At 35.4% G+C, this 23,634-nt stretch overlaps 1 protein-coding gene across 1 annotated transcript in view; it reads right to left on the bottom strand.

Moving 5' to 3' along the window:
* Positions 1-19,818, bottom strand: part of LOC150106452 (protein FAM204A-like) — a 70,199-nt gene extending 50,381 nt beyond the window's left edge. Inside the window, exons 1-2 of the mRNA XM_090392449.1 lie at positions 19,809-19,818; positions 10,097-10,272 (exon numbers count right to left, since the gene is read on the bottom strand). The gene's annotated coding sequence lies outside the window, so the exon portion shown is untranslated. The remainder of the gene's footprint in view (positions 1-10,096; positions 10,273-19,808) is intronic.
* Between the last annotated feature and the right edge of the window lie 3,816 nt (positions 19,819-23,634).

Here is a 23,634-nt window from a genome sequence, read left to right on the forward strand (position 1 = left end):
GAAATACTCCATCCATTCCTAGTTCCAGTTCATGCCACACCAGCAGAATAGCAAAAGGAAAATATTGTAACTCTGGAGTAGACTTCAGTTATTCAACATGTAGTCCACTGTTTATACTGATCACAAGTTTCACAAGAAAACAGGCATAATTGGAAAGAAGTCAATGGATACCATAGTGTGAGGAACAAACAGTCATGGTGCCCTTAATAAGATGTAGGACCTCCTTTTGCTGCAATAACTACAGCAATCCTACGAGGTCATACTTTCCACAAGTATATGATAGCAAACAATGGAAATTTTGACCATTCTTCCTGAATGCATGTAATGAGGTCCTGGCAGACATCACTTGACCTCATGGGATGCTCCATTACATCTATAGATCTCAACCCTATTGAAATCAGGGCTCTATAGAGGCCAGTCTAGCATGGTTATGTTCATGTCCACAAACCAAGCAGTTAGAGCAGCAGGCTTATGACATGGTGCACTGTCTTGCTGAAAGAGACAATAGTCAGTTCCATAGAAATGCCACAAAGTAGGAAGCATTGCATTATCCAGAATGTTCAGATACCCATCAGAGTTCAATGTTCATGGTATCACAAACAGAGGTCCATGGCCAAACCTGGACCATACCATCACACTGCCACATCTGAATACCATAGGTGGGGTTATGCACTTTGGTAAGAGACAATAATCAGACATCCGTCACACCCATTCATCTACTTGGTAGAAGGTGTAGCATGATTTGTCACTCCATAACACAGCTTTTCAAGTTTCCACATCCCATTGTACATGCTCTTTGTAGCACTGAAGATAATGTTTCATGCTGGTTCAGGTTATATGAGACTTGATTATTGTGGTCCTACCATGAAAACCCATGTTGTGAGCTTTGGTTTTGAGTGTTTTTGTGCAGATTCATGTTCCAGTCGATGAATGTGGAACTCCACATTCAACATGTCTGCCTAAAAATGCCAATATTTACATATTACTCTTCACAGCATCCTATGGTAACATTTCATAAGTGTGACGATCATCCACACAGGTAGTGCTTGCAGTTGACTCCTGCACTTGCACCTGAGTATGGTATCACTAATTATTGATCTGGAATGGCCCAATTTTTCAACAATTTGTCGAACAGATAGGCCTGCAACATGACATCCTATCAGAAAGCCTCTTTCAAACTTCATCAGCGCTCTTCTCGCAGCCATTTCACCCAGACATAGTTGCACTGACTTGGGACCATCATATTCCTCCAATCTATACCAGCTACAAACACAACTCATTATATGACATGATGCACCTTGCCCCATGTTGGTGTCCAGTGACTTATTTCAAGGAGTGTATATTACTGACAAATGGTGTGCTTTGTTATCTGTTTGTTACTACTGCAGATATAACAAAATGGGGCTGCACTATTTACCCAAGTTCTAGAGGACATAATGCACAAATGAAAATCAAATACATAAAACAAAATAGTGTGCTTAAACAGAAACAGAATCCTGATAGTTTCCTAGTGTCCTGGCAACAGGTAGCATGAGACTACTTATAACAATTGTCACCCCCCCCCCCATCTTAAGTCTAAAATCTTTTATCACAAATAGATTAAATATTTCCACAATACTTGGTCTTCTGGGTCCTTTCTCTAAATTCATGCTTCAGGTATTTGCTTTTTCATAATCAATGTCTTATTTACCACAATTATGTTAAATAGTAGATGATTTTGTTGTGATGATGTCACATTCCTTACTGTGCAATTAATGTATTATACATTGTCTGTAATCAGTTTTCAAAAATGACGGTACAACATGAGGAAATGTCATGCTGTGTAAGGCATCAGCATAAAAACAACACTGCAAATACAACAATGTAGGGAGCAAGAGCTTAGGTGGACCCAACAAAAATTCTCAGTTTCAAGGGACTAATGAAAGCATGCTGCAGTAAAGTGCCTAAAATTTAGTTACACAACTGAACTGAGGCAAGATTGTTTAAATTAGTAAATGATTTTCAGTAAGGAATGGCTTTTTGGATCATGTTTAGAGTTTGATAACAAATTTCTTATTTGGATTTATTACTATTATAGGGGTCTATGTAAATGAGTTTGTAACATCAGTGAGTTGCACCATTGTGGGTTATGGGTATCAGCTTTAAAAATAGTGTAAGACCTGTGAGCAAAACAAGAGGAAGAAGTGAGAAGAACATTAGAGAGAGAGGTAATAAGAATAATATTACAGGGGGGGGAATTAACAGCAGTGTTGGTGTAGCATGGATTCATAAAAAAAAAAAAAATGAAAACCAGTAGATTAGTTTAGAATTATATGCAACTAATTTAAATTTGGCATTCCACTGTGTTGTGTAAATGGACAAGTGCATAATGGTAGTTTTCTTCAAGTGATGCATAAGCAATAGAGAATACATATTTGCCATTTTGTTGGGATGTTGTTTAATTTTTACAGTATATATCAGAACACAGAATTATAAATAAATAATTATTTATTGACTTATTGATATTTTGATATTTGATATTTTGCTGGTGTTATAACCAGCATCTTCAGAGCACAAAAACACAGTTTGTCACAGTATGCAAGAAACAACATGGTGTAACAAAGGGACTAGTTTAACAAAATTGTAGCAACAACACAAAGACTAAAGTCCTAATCAGGCTGCCTTCTATCTAAAAAAAAAAAAAACAGAGAGAGAGAGAGAGAGAAAGCAGGTACTAGTTATGTCTTAAGATGACTGTCTCCCAAATCTTAGGCAAATTAATACAGCCATATCTGTTGTTGAGATTCAGAGTATGTTTCAAGGCTTCTGTTGCTTCTAAGAACAATCTCTCTGACTTGTAAAAGCTTCTTTGGAGTACTTTTATTTTCTTCCAGTTGATCCTGTGTGCAAGGGTATCCAAAGCATGGTCTGCTAGGCCCGACTTGCCACAGTAGTGCCGGATGTATCTTTTATGTTCACTGATGCAGATATCCACAGTTCTTCCTGTTTGACCGTAGTAAGTTTGATCACACGAGCAGGGTACTTTGTAGACTCCTGAATGCTGTCCTTGGGTGAACGGATGAGAGTTGCTAATTTGACACACTGTCTGAATACAGTGCGTAGTTAATGTTTATTGAGAATTAACAGTTTTGTAGTAGTTCTCTGTGGTGGATAGTGGGAGGAGTTTTTTAGGAGCATTTAGTATTTTGTTTATCTTATGGGGATTATAGTCATTGGCCAAGAAGGTGTAGCATAAGTAAGCCAGTTCAGCAGCAAGAGCATTGTCATTGGAACAGATTGCTCTCGCTCTGTGGGTTATTGTTAAGATACCATGCTGTTGGTGTGACGGTGTGATTGTTTGTGTAAATATCTCCCTGTATGTGTGGGTTTTCTAAAAACTGAGAATGATAAGGAACCATCTGGAAGACGTGTGATTAGTATATCCAGGAAGGGCAGACAGTTATTAGCTTCCAGTTCCATTGTAAAGTGAATTTTTGGATGTTGGCTATTTAAATGTGCTAAGAATGTATCCAATGTGCCTGGGCCATGTGGCCAAATAGCAAGCACATCATCAACATAGCATAGCCAAAGTGTTGGTTTGAGAGTGGCTGTATTGATAGCTAGTTTTTCCAGCTGTTCTATGTAGAAGTTGGCTAATGGGCGAGAAAGGGAGAGCCCATAGCTGTCCCATCTAACTGTTTGTATATATATTTTCCCTTTCCATTTGAAATATCCTGCATGTATTGTGAATTTAAATAGTTCAAATATATCAAAATATATCAGCAGGAAAGTGTGACTTTAGCAGATTAAGGGTTTCAATTAGTATTACATTTGTGAATAGTCAGGTGATATCAAAGCTCACCATTAAGTCTGAAGTTTTTAAGGTATGGTGTTATAAAATACTTTTTTAGGTGGGCAGAATTTTTGACAAAGGAGGGAGAATTGTTTGTGAGAGTGACTAGTAGCTTAGCTAAATGTCTAGCCAGTTTGTATGTGGGACTATTTATACTATCTGCAATAGGACGTATCCTGAGTGTTTTAACATGGAAGGGCTTGAGTTTGTTTACTGTTTCTTTAGGCCAGGAAGTGACTTTTTACAGTAATTTATGCACCTTATTCTTTTGTGTGTTGGTGGGATTGCGATTTATAATTTTGTATGTTAACTGGTCTTGTAAAAGTGTGTGCATTTTGTTTTCATATTCTTTTGTGTCCATCACCACAGATGCGTTCCCTTTGTCTGCTTTTGTTATGATAATCTGGTTATTATTATGTAACTCTTTTAGAGCAATGATTTCCTTATGAGGGATATTATTTTTGGAAGGCTTAGACTGGATTAGGATGTTGGCCACATCTAAACGTATGTTACTGGCTATTGCTGGAGGCAGGTCGTATATTCTCTGTTCGATGGATGCCATTATTCCGACTTTTGGAACTTGTTTGGGAGTAACAGCAAAATTGTGCCCCTGACTTAAAGCACTAATGGCTTCTTTGGTTAAGGTGAGCAATGATAAATTCACAATGACGCGACCTTGTTGTAATTACAGTCATTGTGTAGCACTGCATTGTTGGAGATTTTCAAACTTTTTCTGGTGCTGGTTTTTGACTTTGACTTTGATGAATTCTTTTCTAGCTATTGTGTCGGTGATGTTCTCTAGGATCTCCCACAGTTCCGTGTTTAAAATATTAAATAGTAGTTCACATAGCGCGTTGATGGTCGAATTTAATTTTGATAACACAAAGCGAGTGGCATTAATCGGTTCTCATAATAGTGCTACACTCGCTCGTCTATAAATAACCTTGCTCATGTGATCAAGCTTACTACGGTCAAACAGGAGAACTGTGGACTTCTGCATCAGTGAACATAAAAGATACATCCAGCACTATCACTATGGCGAGTCGGGCCTAGCAGACCATGCTTTGGATGCCCCTGCACACAGGATCAACTGGAAGAAGACAAAAGTACTGCACAGAAGCTTTTACAAGTCAGAGAGATTATTCTTAGAAGCAACAGAAGCCTTGAAACATACTCCCCTGCACACAGGATCAACTGGAAGAAGCTTTTACAAGTCAGAGAGATTATTCTTAGAAGCAACAGAAGCCTTGAAACATACTCTGAATCTCAACAACAGATATGGCTGTATAAATTTGCCTCAGATTTGGGAGACAGTCATCTTAGGGTGCCTAATTAGGACTTTAGTCTTTGTGTTGTTGCTACAATTTTGTTAAACTAGTGCCTTTGTTACACCATGTTGTTGTAGTCTCACGTACTGTAACAAACTGCGTTTTTGTGCTCTGAAGATGTTATAACACCAGTGAAATATCAGCAATAAATCAATAAATAATTATTTACTTATAATTCTGTGTTCTGATATATACTATCAAAATTAAACAACATGTACACGAACAAGCCTTTCTACACATTTTATTGGGGTGTTAGAGAAGTTTACTTTCCATATGTCTAATTCTGTGTTGAATGAATCTGCTATTCAAAGGTAAGGAAAGTAAGGAATTTCACCAAGTTTAGTTGTATTGTACCAATGTCTCTTTCTTATGGCCTTTATTGAATCAAGAAGGTACTATGGAATCTCAATGCCTTTTCAATTTGTGGATACCAAGCACTTTTTGTGTGGCTTTGGAAATAGCATTCATGACGAAAGTAACATCAAGCCAAGAAGCATTACTTGTTTATGCTGACCAACTGATAAAATGTCACAGGAATTATCATAACTTATAGCATGAAAGAGGGGGGGGGGGGCAAAGGTTTACAAAAATCCAAATATAATTGACTCTCTAATACAATAGAAACATGAACTTGCACGCTATAATAAACTTAGCTTTCTATAAATCTAATTTCTGGTAATGACAAGATGCTTAATCCTATCTTGATAGTATGAAGTGTCAGTCAATGTGTATATTATGTGCCTGATTTGTGTTTTGCATTTGGAAAATGCCTGAGTTAAAGCTACAGGAAAAATGCTGCCACTTCCATATTAGTTCTTCACATATGATGTCTCTTAATGGATGCTATATGGTCACTTCTGTACTTCTTCTTCAGGGTTTTTGGAGTGAAGTCTCCACAATCAATCACAAACATTAATGGCAATGGTGGGATTTGAACCAAAGCCTATTGGTTGGAGAGCAGGTATGCCATTCATTCAACCAACCACTGGTACTTCCATATTAGACCACATAATTTTCCTCAGTTACAGAGCGCTTACTGTTTTATAAAGATATCTCACATTTTAGACAGGATTACAATCAAAGTCAATCCAAACAACAGGTGATTTGGTGCTATTGTTGATTTAAAATTAAAAAAAAAAAAAAAGCCTGTGCTATAACTGTTATATTATTATTAATAAAGTTTGAACTAGTATTACCCATCTTTTTTATATAGTTCAGCATTAACATTATTATTTATACGGCTATTTTAGTCTGTTTCCGTTTAGGAGTATCCCTTATTTTAAATACATTGGCTTTTTACTCAAGAATTTTTTAGGGCATTATAGTGTATTTTAGAGGTAAATATATGCAGACTAATAGAGGAAGAAATTTTGCACATACCTTGTTTGGATGTTAGGATGTCTTCGTTCTCCATACTTCTGCTGTTAGGCCAATAAAGGGGGTAGGAAACGTGGGGGGGGGGTTGAGGCAGGGTGGGAAGATTAAATTAGAAAACCAGGGTTTTTTTAAAAATAATATACACACACATATATATATATATATATATATTATTATTATTATATTTAAGGGTGCTTCTTTGGGAAAAGGAAGGGATTTATGGGAAACAGGGCGGGGAGAGCGTTAACGGGTGCGAGCCGTTTCAATCGTGTATCGTCATTGGCAATTCTTGAGTAAAAAGTCAATGTATTTAAAATAAGGGACGCTCCTAAATGGAAACAGGCTAAAATAGCCGTATAAATAATAGTTTTTTAAGAGGAGTAACATGGGAATTTTTCCAGAAATAATACCTATAGCATTAACATGTTCGGTTGAAAAAAAAAAAAAAAAAAGCACCACCTGCAGTTTGGCTCTGCAAAAATTATAAAAATGAAACAATACAAGACATGTAACAAATGGATCACACTTTTTATATAATATGAGCAGCAGTAACAACTATTAAATGTGTAGATATGATTTATTGTATTCTTATAATGTGGTACAGTTGAATCTCACTATAATAAACACCATTACAATTCACTCTAAAGTCCCAACTGACTACCCATAGACATAATGCTACTATAAAGAAAATTTACTATAGCAAACTACCCACTATAACACAATATTCCTCAGCCCCCTTCCCTATAAGTGTGCTATAATGAGAGTCAACTGTATAAGATTATTGCAATCCTGTATGACTGTGTTGTTCATTATTTCGTCAATATTTTTCAAGGTCACCTTTTGCCTTTACTACTACAGCATATTATCTCTGTGGCATGCTAGAAATCACAACATGTATGCATACTGAGGTCATGACTATCACATATACAGAACAACATTCATATTATAATTTCCTGAATTTCTTTTTCATTCTTGCTTTTCCTTGTTAATTGTCAGTAGTGCCCAATAAAATTAAGACAGAGGCTGTTATCAGGCACATGTAACATTCTGATAGTCTGTCTCTGCAGGTATTCCTTTACCTAGGAAATGAGAATGGAATAAAAATACTAGAAGAAATGCACAAAGAACCTGCACTTTTAGTACAGTCAATGTGCACTATACCAAACTTGTAGGAACCACAGGAATAATTTGTTATAGTGGCTGCTATGGTGAATTTTTTTTTTTTTTTAGCACAGCACCATATCTAAGTAGAGTTAGTCAGCATATTTCAGTACTTCAATACTGAGTGAATTTGTTACAACAATGTTTGCTTATAAGAAAAGTTGACTGTAATCGTTTTGATAAAGGAAGAGTCAATTGTAATTTCAATCACTGGTAAACAATATATAATAATGCTTAGATTTTTAGCACAAGGATACACAGTGTAAAAAGTTATCTTAAATAAACTAAATTGTTTGGTTGTGAATGGCAGTAATCTTCTTTTCAGGATGTCAACACAGCCATCAGCTTCTGGTCAAGTTCTGAAGAAAGGAATTGGACAACTATACTTTCTTACAGGAAGTGTAACTGGCATACCCTTTTACTCAAAATGGACTCCCCCCACCAAATTAACTGGGAAGCAGGAAATTTGATTATTATTAATAATATTATATACATAACACCTCCAGGGAGTCCAAAGACTCATTGAGAGAGGGCAACTACCGTCTCCACCACTCCACAACTACCTTCATCATCTACACCAATGCCATCTACTGCAGACCACCACCACCACTAGTATTTTCAGAGACAATCACAAACATCCATGCCCATGGCAGGATTTGAACCTGCAGCCTTTTGGCTGGAGAGCAGATATGCTAACCACTCGGCCAACCAGGCCGAGTGATAAGTGTATTTTGCTATATTTAGTGTATTGATTATATTTTTCAAAACGGTTTTTGGTGAAAATCCTCACGAAGTCTACATCTAACATATTGAATTTCATCTGAGTTGAATAGACAATCCACTCAAAAAAAATAATAAAATTGGTGTTTCATTCATCAGAATTCTACTTAGCATGTCACACTTTTTAAAAGTATGACATGTATGTTTTTAATCAAAATATTTTTTTTTGGAGGGGGAAGGGAAATAACTGGTCTTCAAATTGTTATTATCTAACAATAGCATTAATGTCTGTCATTTTTACACCAACAATGCAATGAGATTTTAGTTCATTTGATGTGGCCTTATAATTTTGCAGTGATATCATTCAAACAGCAGTCCTACATAGAGAGGCCTCTTCTGGGTTTCCTCTTCGCATTACATTTCAAGTTTTCTTGAAGAGATGTAATACTGCTGAAAGATGGCAAATAATATTTTTGTGAATGTATTGGTAAATGTTCTCTCTCATGAAAAACAAGAAAATGCTCTTTTTATTAAAGCATTTACAATGGCATCATGCTTACAACAGGTCCACAATAATGTCAGCAGCTGCAGCCTAAACTCTTTAAGTGATGCAAATGAGTCTGTAAACAATACTATACCAAATGTGTTATGTAATCAACTGATGTTATTCATCAAAATAATGATGGTGACATTATTTTCATTTTTGAATATGTTTATTTCTATTGTAAACTAAATTTACAAATTTTTTTTTGAGCTGTGTGTGTGTGTGTGTGTGTGTGTGTGTGTGTGTGTGTGTGTGTGTAGAACAGATGCTAAATTTTTCTCTCAGATCCAAAATGTAAGTTGTATGCAGTTAGATGCCAGATGAATTCTATTACCTGGTGTGAGATGAACTACCTGATTAATAGCCAAAAGACCAAATGTGAAACTTTTTTGGTCTCTAGAGCTGGGTGCCAAACTATTTAATTCTTATTCCACAGAGCATACTGATGTATCATAGACTTTGTAAGATTCACATTAAAAACAAAATTATCAATTCTGAAATTCCATCAAAAAAGCCTAAGTTTTTGACTAAGATAAAAAATAAGTAAAGCTTCACACGATACCTGAAATTTTTCAGTGATATCACTGATAGCAGAATAGCAAAATTTACAGAGATTTGTTTGACTTTTGTTTTGGTTACAAACATGAGTTTTTATCTTAACTAAATTACAAACTCCATATCCACATCTATTTCAGTGTTTAAGTCTCAACTTTTTGAATATATGTATTCCCATTAAAAATGATATTTGCATGTTTTCCAGATGTTGCATTTTTAGCTCTACTGTCTGTACAATTCATAATCACCTACTATGTAGTCTGCATTTTGACCTTTTTCCTCCAATAATGGATTTCAACTTCTCCCATCTTGACATGATTTACCTCCAAAGTAACACAGACTATATACCTTAGTACTATTAGAAATATTATCCATTCTTAATACTCCTCAGGAAGTGTTATGCTAATAATAAATGAATGGTACATCCCATGACCATTATTGAGTTGGTCTCATTATCTTTTGACACACTACTACCATTTACCAAAGTACATGTGCATGCACACACACACACACACAAACATATATATATATATATATATATGCATACCTTCATAAACTTCTGATTACTTATTATCTTACCTCTTTAAATTCTGAGAGCTTTGAATCAGGCACTGCTTCAAATGAAGATGAAGGAGTAGGAGGACAACCTGATGAGTTTTGGTTCTTCACATAACATTTTTCAGTATCACATTTTATAGTTTTCTTTCTTTTAATTTTCCATATGTCAATTTCAGCCAGACTGGAATTGTCATCCTCTGACAAAGAATCACTACTCATTTTAAAAAAAATCTATAACATAAAACGAAAACTTATGTATTAATATTATATTAATAAATTAAATGTAATGAATATTAAAGCAACTTGTTGACCTTTTCACTGCTGAGATAATAGAAGCCATCCAAACTCTGCTGACTTATTTTCAAAATTTCCTTTCATAATTCAAATGAAAAAAAAAAAAAAAAAAACGTACTAAACTTAGGCTATTTGTTTTCAAATCAGGGTTAACAAATTTGTGACAATTATAAATTGTTTTATTAAAATTCTTGCTCAACATTTTTATAAAATAGTGACTATTATACTTCCATCACTGTTTCAAAATTAACACACTTGCTCTGTCTCTCATTTTACTTTCTTTCAAGCAAAATGTTCAAACACACGTGGAAAAATCTAGTTTTTTTTAAGAGCAGGTGGAACCAAGGATGAGACTTGTCTTTTTTTTTCAATCTTAAGGATTGGTTACCAAGCAATGAACATTCTGGTTGCTCTCAGTGTAAGGAAGTTTTTTAAAAAATTTTATGCAAGTCAGTTGAAAATCTGCAAACATTATGTTTTTCGCTGTTTTACACTGCACAGTATCTGAGAATTTAGAATTATTGTTAAATGTGTAGCTTATCACTGTATTCTTATTTCATTCTATTATATCATGAGACATCATTATTGGCTGATTATTCTGCCTCTGCCGGCCTGGTTGGCTGAGTGGTTAGCGTATCTGCTCTCCAGCCAAGAGGCTGTGGGTTTGAATCCCGCCTAGACATGGATGTTTGTGATTGTCTTCCACCTTCGTACATTCATTCATCCAAGTATATATACATTCTCCCAAGATGGACTGGGTCACCATGGGAGAAGTAGACTCAACCCTCCAACAATGGGGAGAGGCCCTCACCCTGTAGTAGGTAGAAATATAAGCTGATCATCATTCTGCCTCTTTCCTGATGAGTTTATGAAATTTTATGGTAAGCATGAATGTATTGCAGATGACAGCACATTGCACTCCTCCTTTTCATTTGATAAATCTTACTCTGCATGATCACCTCAACTTACAGAATATCAACCACCACTTCCCTCCATTCTGATCCCCAAGCCATCTTCCAATGGGGTTCAGATAATCTCATAAATTTCAATTATAGCAAACCCAGTTCTGCCTTATTTCTCATAAAAAAGAACCATTTTCTCCCAGCATTACCTTTGACAACACTCAAATTTCCAGACAAGATGAGATTTCCCTTATTCCCCTTTATAAAGCGTTGATACTTCCACATTTGGATTACTGTGCTCAGGTCTGGTCACCTGGATTCCTTGGAGATGAGGAGGCTGTGGAGAGGGTTCAGAGAAGAGTAACTAAGTTGGTGAGTGATGTAAAAAATGCTCCCTACATTGATAGATTGAGAGCTTGTGGATTGCAGAGGTTGGTTGATAAGCAGAGAAGAAGGGATACGATAGAAACATTTAAATTACTGAAAGATTTTTATAGGATTGATGTAGGGGAAATGTTTCAGCTGTGTGATAGTGATGAAAGAACAAGAGGTCATCCCTGGAAATTAAAGAAAAGTGTGGTTAACAAGGGTGTGAGAACAAGGTTTTTTGCCTGGAGGGTGGTGAATGAGTGGAATTCATTGCCTGACTTAGTTGTGAGTTCATCTGTAAATGAATTCAAGAAGAGATATGACAGATATTGTTTTGCTAGTTTGGGTCTCCTGCGATGAGGCTACTGACTCCATGGAGATATCCGTAATAATAATAATAATTTATCTTCTTGGAATCACCTAACATCAAGCCTTTCCTGACAAACACACCATTGCCAACTTGGCTTCTAAAAAACTAAGATTTCTCTTTCACTCAAGATGTTAATTCACTCTGAATAGCTGTTAACCTTATACAAATCACGAATCCACCCAGTTATAAATACTGCTTTCACATTTTGAATGCGCCACTAAGAGCTCCCTCGAAATGCTTGACTCAATACAGAGGAGGGCAATCAGATGGATTAATAATCCATCACTTATCAATTCACTCCTCCCATTTTCGCATGGGTGTTTGCTTTCTGCAATATGTCAATTCTATATTTCCATGGCAAATGTTTATATAAAATAGCATCCATAATTCTCTCACTGAGTATTAAGTCCATTGTACATGTGTGGCTGCTGTCCAACATCCCTTCACACCTTGAAAAAGTACACCTTGAAACCCAGAACTAGCATCTTTTCCTCCTCCTCCTTGCTACTGATGTATTGTGAAACAGTCCTCCCCCCTTATGCTTCCTAAAGAATACAATATATAGGCTTTTAAATCAAATGCAAATAAGTTTCTCCTTTCCCAACCCATTATCTATATATAGTACTAACATTCGATAGGTTGATTAACCAACCTCTTATGAATGTGCTCAACATAAAAAACATGCACATTTTCCACTAATTTTATTATCTCTGGAAAGACATGGACGATGTGACACACACACTGGTCAGATTTCTTCTACTATGTGCACAGTACAAATATTTTCCTCCAGATAGCAAATCAATACACAGAACTGCCCAAGTTGAACTGAATTATATTCACAAGAGATGAATATTCACATACTTGAGAAATTCAAACTCCTTTTAAAAGTTTTGGTGGAGATTTTTTAATGTAAATGTATGCTCAGTAATAGTCAAGCTCAGCAAGGATGCTATTTTTAAAGTGCTTGAGATTATTATTATTATTATTATTGTAAGGGCAACTTCATGGAGTCCAAAGACTCATCATGGGATACCCAAGCTATCCACTCAATATATATATATATATATATATATATATATATATCATACTGCTCCTTGAACTCTCCACACAAAAAAAACCTAGTCCTCATATCCTTATTAACCGCACTCTTACTCAACTTCCAGGGATGACTAACCTCTTGTTCTACTTTCTCTAGCCAAGTAGTGAAACATTTCCCTTGCATCAATCCTATAAAATCCTTTAAATAACTTAAATAGGTGAAAAGGGGGGATATGATAGTATAGTTTCTATCATATCCCCCCCCTTTTCACCTATCAACCAACATTTGCAATACATAAACCCTCAATCTATCATCATAGGGAGCTTTTCACAGACCATTCACCTCTGGATCCATTCTACTTCCTCATCCCCAAGTAACCAGACCTGAGCAGAGTAATCTGGACGTGGTCATATTAAGACTTTATAAAGAGGAATAATAACTCCCTTATCTCTACTTGTGTGTTCTTCCAGAACCAAGTAATACTGTGAGCTACCCTGGCTAATTTAACAATATGCTCTCTAAATTTCAACTCTCTATGTACTACTTCCTCCCCCCCCCCAATTCCTGACTGCATCAATTTCCTGGAATACAGTTCCCTCAATGTGGTACACTGCTTGTAATCTTTGAATCTCAAAATGCATGACTTTACATTTAGCCACATTAAACCGACACCCATTATCTTTTGCCCATACTAACAGCCTATTTAACCACGCTACCGGCCAGGAGTTATATATACGTCCAAGTTTCCATGGCTGTGAAGTGCATATTAAAAATGTAATACCATTGATATTACATTGAAATATATGATGGATACGAAGCTTATGTGAATGCATATTTGATCCATAATGGCCAATAAGGTGGTTAAATCATCCTGTAAGCTCTCCAAACACAATGCCTTTATTATCCATTACTCTACCCAAATTTGTATCATCAGCAAACAACTGATATTTCCCTTCAAATTATCTCATATATCATTTATCTGCAAATTAAACAGCAGTTTAATTTGTGCAGCTGGTAATAGCACCTTTATAAAATGTACGAATAAAAGGCAAATATATGAAATGTTTGAAGTTCATCTTTGTAAGCTGCATGATATGAACATACACAGTGATGTCTTAAATTTTGCAATTGTAAGATATCATAGAACACACTATTATTTTATTTTACAATTTGCATTTAAAGCAAAAAAGCAGGATAATTCATAGATAATCTGTGAATTCCATTTCTTTTTTTAATGTAAATTTCATTTTCTTTTTTTTTTTAATGTGAATTCTCATCTACGAAAGGTTGTTTATTAGTACTGTGAGTAGGCTAATAATAATAATAAAGATAAAACCCAAGAATAGCTCTAGAGAACAAACATTACCATGCGTTAAAGATACCAAGCAATTTTATAAACTTGGTTTTAATCCTTTTTTCCAAATAAGGAAACAGACAAGTAAGTGAAGTTTGCTCCTGAACATGATTCAGATCTGAGGCAACTTGTGGTAAAGGTGGAGTAAGCTCCAATCATTGTCCTTAGTATTTCCCATAATGTAAAACACATCTCCTAGGAGATGTATTATGTTATACATTATGGTGGGGTCACTACCCAGATTGGTTTTGACCTTTATTGAGGTCTCATCAGTGAGTAGTTAGACCCTGAAATAGCAAGGTTTAAGTAATGAAGAGATTATAAATTTTACCTATACAAGTTGCCACAAGGTGCTTTGACCTTATTAAATAAGAATCTCTGGATGAGAGAAAGATGTGGAAAGTTTTGACCTCAATAAAGGTTGAAACCGGTCTGGGTAGTGACCCCACCATAATAATGTATAACATCATACACCTCCTAGGAGATGTGTTTTACATTATGGGAAATACTAAGGATAGTGATCAGGGCTTACTCCACCTTTACCATGAGTTGCCTCAGACCTGAACCACGTTCAGGCACAAACTTGACTTACTTGTCTGTTTGCTTATTTGGAAAAAAGGATTAAAACCAAGTTTATAAAATTGCTAGGTATCTTTAACGTACATTATACCCAAGGTAAAAAAAAAAAAAAAAAAAACTTTCCACAAACATTACCGTGTTTGTTCTCTAGAGCTAGAGGTCTGAAGTACTCAAGTCACTTCAGACCTCTAACAAGGTAGTGGTGGCCTTATTCTGGGCAGTGAAAATTATGTACCTCATAAGCACATTCACAAATGTTCAAGCCAGAGTGAGCTTCAAACCATAGCTGTAGAAATCATTAAAAAATAAAGACACTATTCATTAAACTACATTAACGTGTCTGTATTAATTATTCCATAAATACAGACAACTGTTCCATAAATATATATTAGGATTTGGAAGGACAACTTAGAATCACATTGAAAAATATCTGGTTAGTTCTGATAATCACTAACATGTTTAGATAATTCTAATGAGGAATATGGAAAATCACCCCCCCCCCTCTATTCATGGAAGTCTGCTTGTGTGACAAGAAAAACCAGGAGTGGTAGAAAAAAAGTTCTGTCATAACCCTAGATAGGTTGATAATGTAATTTAAGTATTATAGCATGACTAATAAGATGTATCTTAGTGACTTTTCAATGCATATATCAACTGAACATGATATTCTGTATCATGATTTTATCCTAATACAATTTTTATGACAAGAATCCTACTAGTGTTTGTAATTAAAAAAACATGCCGAGTTTATATCCATATATCTTCAAAAATCATCACACCCCAGGCTGGCCTGGTTGGCTGAGTGGTTAGTGTATCCGCTCTCCAGCCAGGCTGCGGGTTCGAATCCCACTGTGGGTATGGATGTTTGTGATCGTCTTTGAAAATACTAGTGGTAGTGGAGGGCAGTAGTTTCTCAAAGTGTTTCGCATACCCCCCGGGGTATGCGAAAGGTCGTTAGTGGGTACGTGGCAATTTTCGGCTATGTGTAATTAAAGGAGTTATTATATTTTTCAACAAACAGTGCAATTAGAGACAACAGGGATGAAACGGCACTAACTAATGAATCACATCCCCTCTCCAACAGAAACAGCTGTATAGACCAAGCAAAACCATACGTTGCCGGTGGAACATATGGTTTTGCTTGACACCACCCCGTTGTTAACGTGTTAAAACTAAGAAATATATAGTGAATGTGTTTCAGATATTATGGAATTCGGTTGAAGGGAATTAGCATTTCAACTCAACTGCTGAAATGCTAATTTGTCTTTGGTTCGCACGATCTTTTGTTAATACCGCACCAATCATATGCAGTTCTTCGCTGCTCTACGTATCTCAAGTCTTGTAAATTACTGGTAATTTTTTCTAGAAATAATGCGAAAGAAGATGATGCTATTTCGGTAGATGACTTTGACGATGCACACAAAGAAACTGTTCTCGATGCCAAAAGTAGTGATAGCGAGTAGGAGCTTCTTGGTAAGTCGCACCATGTTTAGTTTTTTTCTGAAAACTTTAGTTTCTGAAAATTCCCACACGTATCTCGCAACACGATTTTTTAGCTTAATTTTGGGAAAAAAGTAGAGTTATATTCGAGTAAATACAGTATTTTTTTTTAGCTTTCAAATTCTTACATACGGATCATTGGTTAAAGATTGGATTTATAAAACCCCCAAAAAGAGAGCAATATAGTAAATACAAGTAGCTGTAAGCAACAAGAAAATGTTGATATTGCATCTGGATCAAATGAAATTGATGAGTGTGTCGTCTGGCATCTCTAGAGAACCAAACTATAAAAATAAATCATATTTTTTGTTTACATGAACATATAAATTCAAATAAAATAGACATTTAATTTTAATTAATATTTTCAATTAATTTATTAATTTTAATTAATTTTTAATTAAATTATTTATTTAGTTTTAAATTAATTTATTTTTAATTAATTAATTAGGGGGTACTTGGTAATAATGAAAATTTAAGAAGGGGTACATGATATCTGAAGTTTGAGAAACACTGGTGTAGATGATGAGGTTCGCTGTAGTTGGTGGAGATGGAGAGTTGTAGAGTAGGTGCTCTCCCTTAATGAGTCTTTGGACACCCTGAAGGTGTCACATAATAATAATAAGATTAGAAAATGCTTCTTCTATCCCTCCTCTCATCCCATGTCACCCCTAAATTACTGATTTTTTTGTTCAAATTTTTAAAGAAAAAAAATATTAAAAATTAAAATGTTGAATTTATAAGTGTTATTTATTACTCTGAGCTTAAAAGAATAAAAAAGGAAAGCATGACAAAATTAGTTCTCTAGAAATTCTCATTCAAGCCATAACCAATATAACAGTAGACAAGATAACAGTATGCACATTAAATAATAATGATGATGATGTAGCCCATCAAATCTTTTAATCTGACATACTACCTTTTCAGAGTCTCTGTAACTCAGTAAGTATAGACAAAGCCCTATGGACAGAAAAGACTTGGGTTCAATTCTCATCCATGATGTGAGGAATCTTTATCTGTCTTCTTTCGACAAAGATGAGTTAGCCAGTTTCATATGGAGGTAGAGGGTTTTTTTCACCAAAGAAACTCAAGTTTTTCATCCCTCAGAACAGACAAACTGGCCTTGTGAACACACACACAGATCTAGTATAAAATATACTTCCCTCATTAGGAGGGCTCAGCTCATCCTAAGAGATGGGGGAAACCCCATACGAAATAAAATAAATAACTACTTTTTCATAACTTGTGCAAAAAAATCCATATCCCAAATAAAACTAAAATCATCATGGTACTAATCATAGATATAGCAAGTAAGTATTACTAAAAATATAATCGATATTATGCAAAATAAATACTAAAATCAACAGCAATATTAAAAAGTTCATATCAAGCTTGCTCAGGTAGTGAAATAAATTAAGAATTCTAGCAATTACAATTTCGAACTGTTCTTTTTTTTTTTTTAACAAATATCAATTTCATTACTGCTTCAAAGAAGTTTAAAAACAGGAAAAGAAGTAGATTTTAGCTGAAAAATACTACATTATTAGACCAATCTTTTTCTTCTTTCCAACTAAACTAAATTTCATTCAGTGAAGACTCAAACTACAGTAAAAATTTTGCAAATACATGGACTTTACAATAAAAAACTGATAAAATACTGGTATTAACAAGCAGACTTTTATTAAAAATATTCTGTTTTCAAATTCACCACCTCAGCAGTGAAATAACCTGGTTCATTAAGACCTTAACATCTACCATAACAATGCACTAAAAGAAAACATCAACATGGAAGATACAGTACAAATTTTGAATTTGAGATCACTAAAAATAACTTGTTTCATATAAGTCTGTTAATGTTTACATGTTTGAACTTTATTTCATTGTTTTTCTTTGTTGTTACACAATTCCAAAATAAATGCATCTTTTTTTTTTATATTCCCTTGATCCCTTCCTCTGATTACTGCACTTCTTTCAAATTGGGAATGTCTGTAATTCATAAAAATGACTATTATCCAACCTTTGTGAAATCAGAGTATTCAACTTGGGATGATAATTCAAAGTTCAAACACTTACTGGATCTGTTTCTATCAACTAGGATGTTACCTACCAACTGGGTTTTTGAACCTAATTTTGCCTGACTTAAAGATTAATGCATGATATGCTCTGAACCAGTCAAAAAAAAAGTGGGTAGGGGGATAGGAAAATAACCCAACCCCATCTGTGGTAAAGAAAGTTAGATTAACTCAAGAAGGAAAAGACCTCTAAAATTTCCAGCAATGATGAGATTTGAATAAAGACCTTTCCAACTAAGTAATATGCTGCAGAACTACTGCACAATACTATTATTTATGATGGCAGCTGTCAGTACACTTTGTATAAGACATACCCTTTCTCCATACCTTATACCAAAATGATGGTATAGAATCATTATCATCATTAAGCATACTGTTTAAATCACAAAGTTCTATTTTCTCCCCCCTATTCTACAATAGATGTAAGTGAAATGAATCTCTACTTATAAGGTTGGTAAAATATATTTCAATGAAAAAATGTGTGAATTTTCAATCTTTCAGGGCAATTTTTTCTCATGGCGCTAGCTGTAAGAATTTACAGGGAAATCCCAAAAGTGAAAGTATAATTTATTATACTGAAAAGATGAAATGAGGCTGATAGAGGCCACTGACTTGAATTCTTTAGGCAGATGATGTTGATTGTTACAAAGAATATTTTCCTAAATATAGTTTTGACGAGGGTACTAGTAATATTCATATGAAAAAGTTAAATATGCTGCATCTCAAAGTTATATAAAGGTAAAAGATAAAAGAATTGGGGAAATCAACCATTTCAGGGAAAATTCCCCAATATTTTCTATGGCACTACTATCATTCCTATTGATGAGAAAAACATTTAGCAACCTGACCAAAATAATCACAGCCAGCCTTTTAAACCTAATCGAGCACGCCATATGTGATGAAGAAATGTAAAATTTGATAAATATTCAAAGATTTCTTATTTTTTGTGTGTAAAAGTATAATCATAAGTAATTTAATTTTTAATAATGTTTTATAGCATATGTTCCCGATACTATCAAATCAGGCGCCCCACGAATATGATCGCCTTCATTTGTTACGACCGAGACTGAAAATAAATTGTATCGCTTCTAACGAATATAACTTAAACAACGTAAGCGAAATATGCTGCAGTACGAGTACTTAAATAACTTCCTAAAACGAAATTTGTAATCACTCCACGCATTCAGGAAATCTAGATAACGTTAACAAATGGCCTAATTTCAAAGATGAGTAACAATAGAGAATCTGAAAACATACGGAATAAAAGATGCGCACGATTGTAATGAGCCCAAAGCTTCAACTTCCACAACTTATTAAGAAAAAGGATTCACACTAGTGCGCAAGCGCCTTCAGGTTCACTTAACGAAGTATTATGAATTATTTACAATTACGATATTGCTGAAATGAAACAAATTGTTTGTTCATCTATTATTTATTTATTATATTATATTATATTTTATTTTATTTTGCCTTTTAAACGTTTGGAAAGTTTTAATTTCAAGAAAATTCTAAGTTTATGTTTTTATTTTTTTTGGGGGGGGGGGGGAAACACTGTTTTTCGTAAAATGCAAATTATTATTATTTGACACCTCCAGAGAGTCCAAGGACTCATCGCGGAAGAGCACCTTCTTTACAACTCCGTCTCCACCATTCAATCACCAACTACACCAACGCCATCTACTGCTGACCACCACCGGTACTTCCACAGACAATCACAAACATCCATGCCCATGGCGGGATTCGAATCCGCAGCCTTTTGGCTGGAGAGCGGATACGCTATCCACTCGGCCTACCAGGTAGGCAAATGATCTACCTCTAGCTAAATTTACACCAAATTTGTATCCATTATTGTGCCTGTGCCACGTATATGGATGGATGCATAGGCTAGAATTAGAGGATTATTTTGGGGGGGGGGGGACTAACATAGCTCGTAAAGCATTCAGGGCCAATCACCCGATATGTTCATCTTTTTTTTTTTTCTTTTTCCTTTTTATCAAAGGAGCAAAGACATAGAACTTCCGTTACCTTTCCTGAAAGAGAAGTCATGAAGCTTATCGGTGAGAGCCTTTGAGGGAGCCCACAAGCTAAAGCAGAGAGACGTAGGCACTCCAGACGTCAACTCTGGGGAAATTCACCCTTGTATCCATTTACAATATTCGTACCGTGTTGAAATTACGAGATCAGATTGAGAGTATGCGAACTGCGGATACTAGTAACCAGGAGAAAGAGGATGATATGATAAAGATCTATAAATCAGTAAAGAATGTTATAAGTTATGAAATTATGAAATTTTTTGTTATATGGACGGTAGAGAGAGGACAAGGATCGGTGAAAGTTAATTTTATGTGTGGCTAAGAAAAGGGTGAGAGCTAGATTTTTTCTCTCACTGAGCAGTGAGTGATTAGAACAGTTTGCCTGTTGCAGTAAAGAATGCATCGACGAATCTTCTGAAAGAAAGAAAGGGAATTAGGGAGAGGAAGCCTATTTAGAAGACTGAAGCTATTACAGCAGTAAAGAATGGACGAATTCAATATTAATGCGTCTCATATTAGAGTGGGAGTTGGGATGAGCAGGTCTCCAGATATTTTTGATCAGATAACGTATGTGACTTCACTAATGTTGTATAAGTTTTTATGATCGTTAGGTTGATCTTCAGAAGACAATCTCCCTAATCTTTGGCATATTATTGCAGCCATAATCATTGGGGTTAGGAGAGTGGTTTAAAGCCATTGACTACTGTAAAAATAGTCTCTCCGGTTTTAATTATCTATATAATACATTGGTTTCCTCCATCTAATCCAGTGAGGCGTACAAAGCATGTCAACCAATGGTGGTAGCGAATGTACACTTGTGTCCAAAACTTAAAAACGAACACTATTTCTGAATATTACAACCACAAATTTAGAAGAATCAGCTTGGTAACACTCAACAGGATAAAAGGCAATAAGGCTGCGATAAGCGAATTGTGTTTGAAGAAAGCTTTTTTCGTGAAGAAATAAAGTTGCAAACTTAGATATTTTGTAAAGTCTAAAACGATTTCAAGATTTCAAGCGGAGAAGAATTATTGAAAAGATTGAAGAAGGCAGTAGAATCACTAATATTGCCAGAGAGTTTGGAATCTCACATAGCATTTTACCCACACTCTGGGCAGCGTTTCTAACCAATGGAATGTGTTCCACGTTTGCTAAGAGATTGCCATCGCTCTATAACGGAGCATGAAGACAGATTTTTCCTTATAACAGCAAAACATAATTGACACACCACGGTAGGTCAGCTTGCAAGGCGGCTCCATTCAAGTACAGGTAAACGGATATCTCGACAAACTGTGGTAAGACATCTGCGACAAGTAGGCCTGTATTCTGCGTCCATTTATCCACAAGTCATCGTAGAGTACGTTCTCAGCGGTGGTATCCATAAAAATTAAACAAGTCACAAATAGGCTAATGTACTCTTTGTGGATGAGAGTCGTGTTATTCTTTCCTTCGATTCTAGACGACACTTGATCTGGTGTGAAAGTGGTACTGCTTACCATCGCGAGAATGTTCTTGAAAGGGATAGTTACGGCGGTGCAGGGGTTATGGTTTGGGAAGGCATTATGATTAATGAAGTGCTGGAAAAAGGGATTATGACTGGTGAGAGATGTTGCAATAAAGTTCTTGAATGTCATATTCTATTGTTCCATGGTGCTGTAGGCGAAGAATTCATTTTTATGGATAACAATGCCATACCACACTGTATGCGAGCAGTGGAGATACTTCTGGAGACCTAGGATATTAATTGAATCGAGTGGCCAGCACACTCCCAAGATCTCAACTCCATAGAACACGTTTGGGACGCAGTAGCCAGACATACTGCTGCTCGAAATTCCTCTGCAGAAAACAAACAATACCTTATCCTTTCTCTGAAGGAGGAGTGGGCCAGTTTGTCTCAGGAACTCCTGAATCACTTGGTGCTAAGCATGGTATGACGCTGTGAGAGCTGCATTACAGTTCAAAGCGGGCATATTCCATACTGAAATATCTCTCTACATAGTTTTCTGTAAGCACTATACATTAATTCCTTAACTATGTCCTTAGGAATTTCGTAACTTTTGCCAAAAACGTATTACAATTTAATTTGTACGAAATTAATAATATATTTTTGCGTAATTTCTCCTTAGCTTTTGGACACCTGTGTATTTCTTGTGATCTCTGTGGAGATGTTAACAGATCTTCCTGTCTGTCCATAGTAGGCCATGTTGAAATGATGGGATACTTCATACATAATTGCTAATTTGAAGTGTGGTTTCAGTATGGAATGAAGGTTATATTTCTTAAGCATGTTAGCTATCTAGTATATAAGAGGGAACAGTAGTGCTTTACTCTTGTGTGTTTGGGGAGGGAGGGAGAGGTAAGAAATGTATAGTATTATTATTAAGGATTCCAAAAAAAAAAGAGATGTATTTTGGTATGTATCGCCCGACTACAAAGAAGCTGTAACACTTGAAGCACATCAATACAATGAGAAGAATTTTTCTTATAATTTCTAAAATTACCTCTAGTTATCGTTTTTCTATTTTTTTTATTTACTTTTACATATCCCATAGACATGAAACCACATACGGCCACTGAATTAGAAAACTTTATGCAGATATACGTAAACGTCACTTACGCAGCGTATATGTGAAATACTTGGTCACGTGCATTAACACGTGTTCTAGGCATTTATTCAACTATCAATACTGCTGATCACAATGGGAAAAACAAAGGATCTTTTGGAGTTCGATAAAGAGCTTCTTGTGGGTACCTGTCTCGCTGGAACCATGATTTTGAAAACAACAGAACTGACTGGTTTCTCAAAAGGTGAGATATCCTGAGCATTTAATCTGTGGAAAAATTATCCACATTGTCTATGAGGCGTAACTGTGGACTTAGAGCGTTTGCATGGGCAAACAGTTCTTTGTGCAGTAATTGGCCAAAGCATTTAATGATGGCCATTTTCGACCCATGGCTCATTGAACTCTAAGCAGGGAATTGAAGACGATCGGTATTGTAGTGGTATGCTTATACAGAATCCACTGATTTAAGCGAAGTTTCTAAATTCA

Source organism: Typopeltis vanoorti, chromosome 5, assembly GCF_054136105.1.
Source record: "Typopeltis vanoorti isolate ZY-2024b chromosome 5, IOZ_Tvanoo_1.0, whole genome shotgun sequence".
NCBI classification, from domain to species: Eukaryota; Metazoa; Arthropoda; class Arachnida; order Uropygi; family Thelyphonidae; genus Typopeltis; species Typopeltis vanoorti.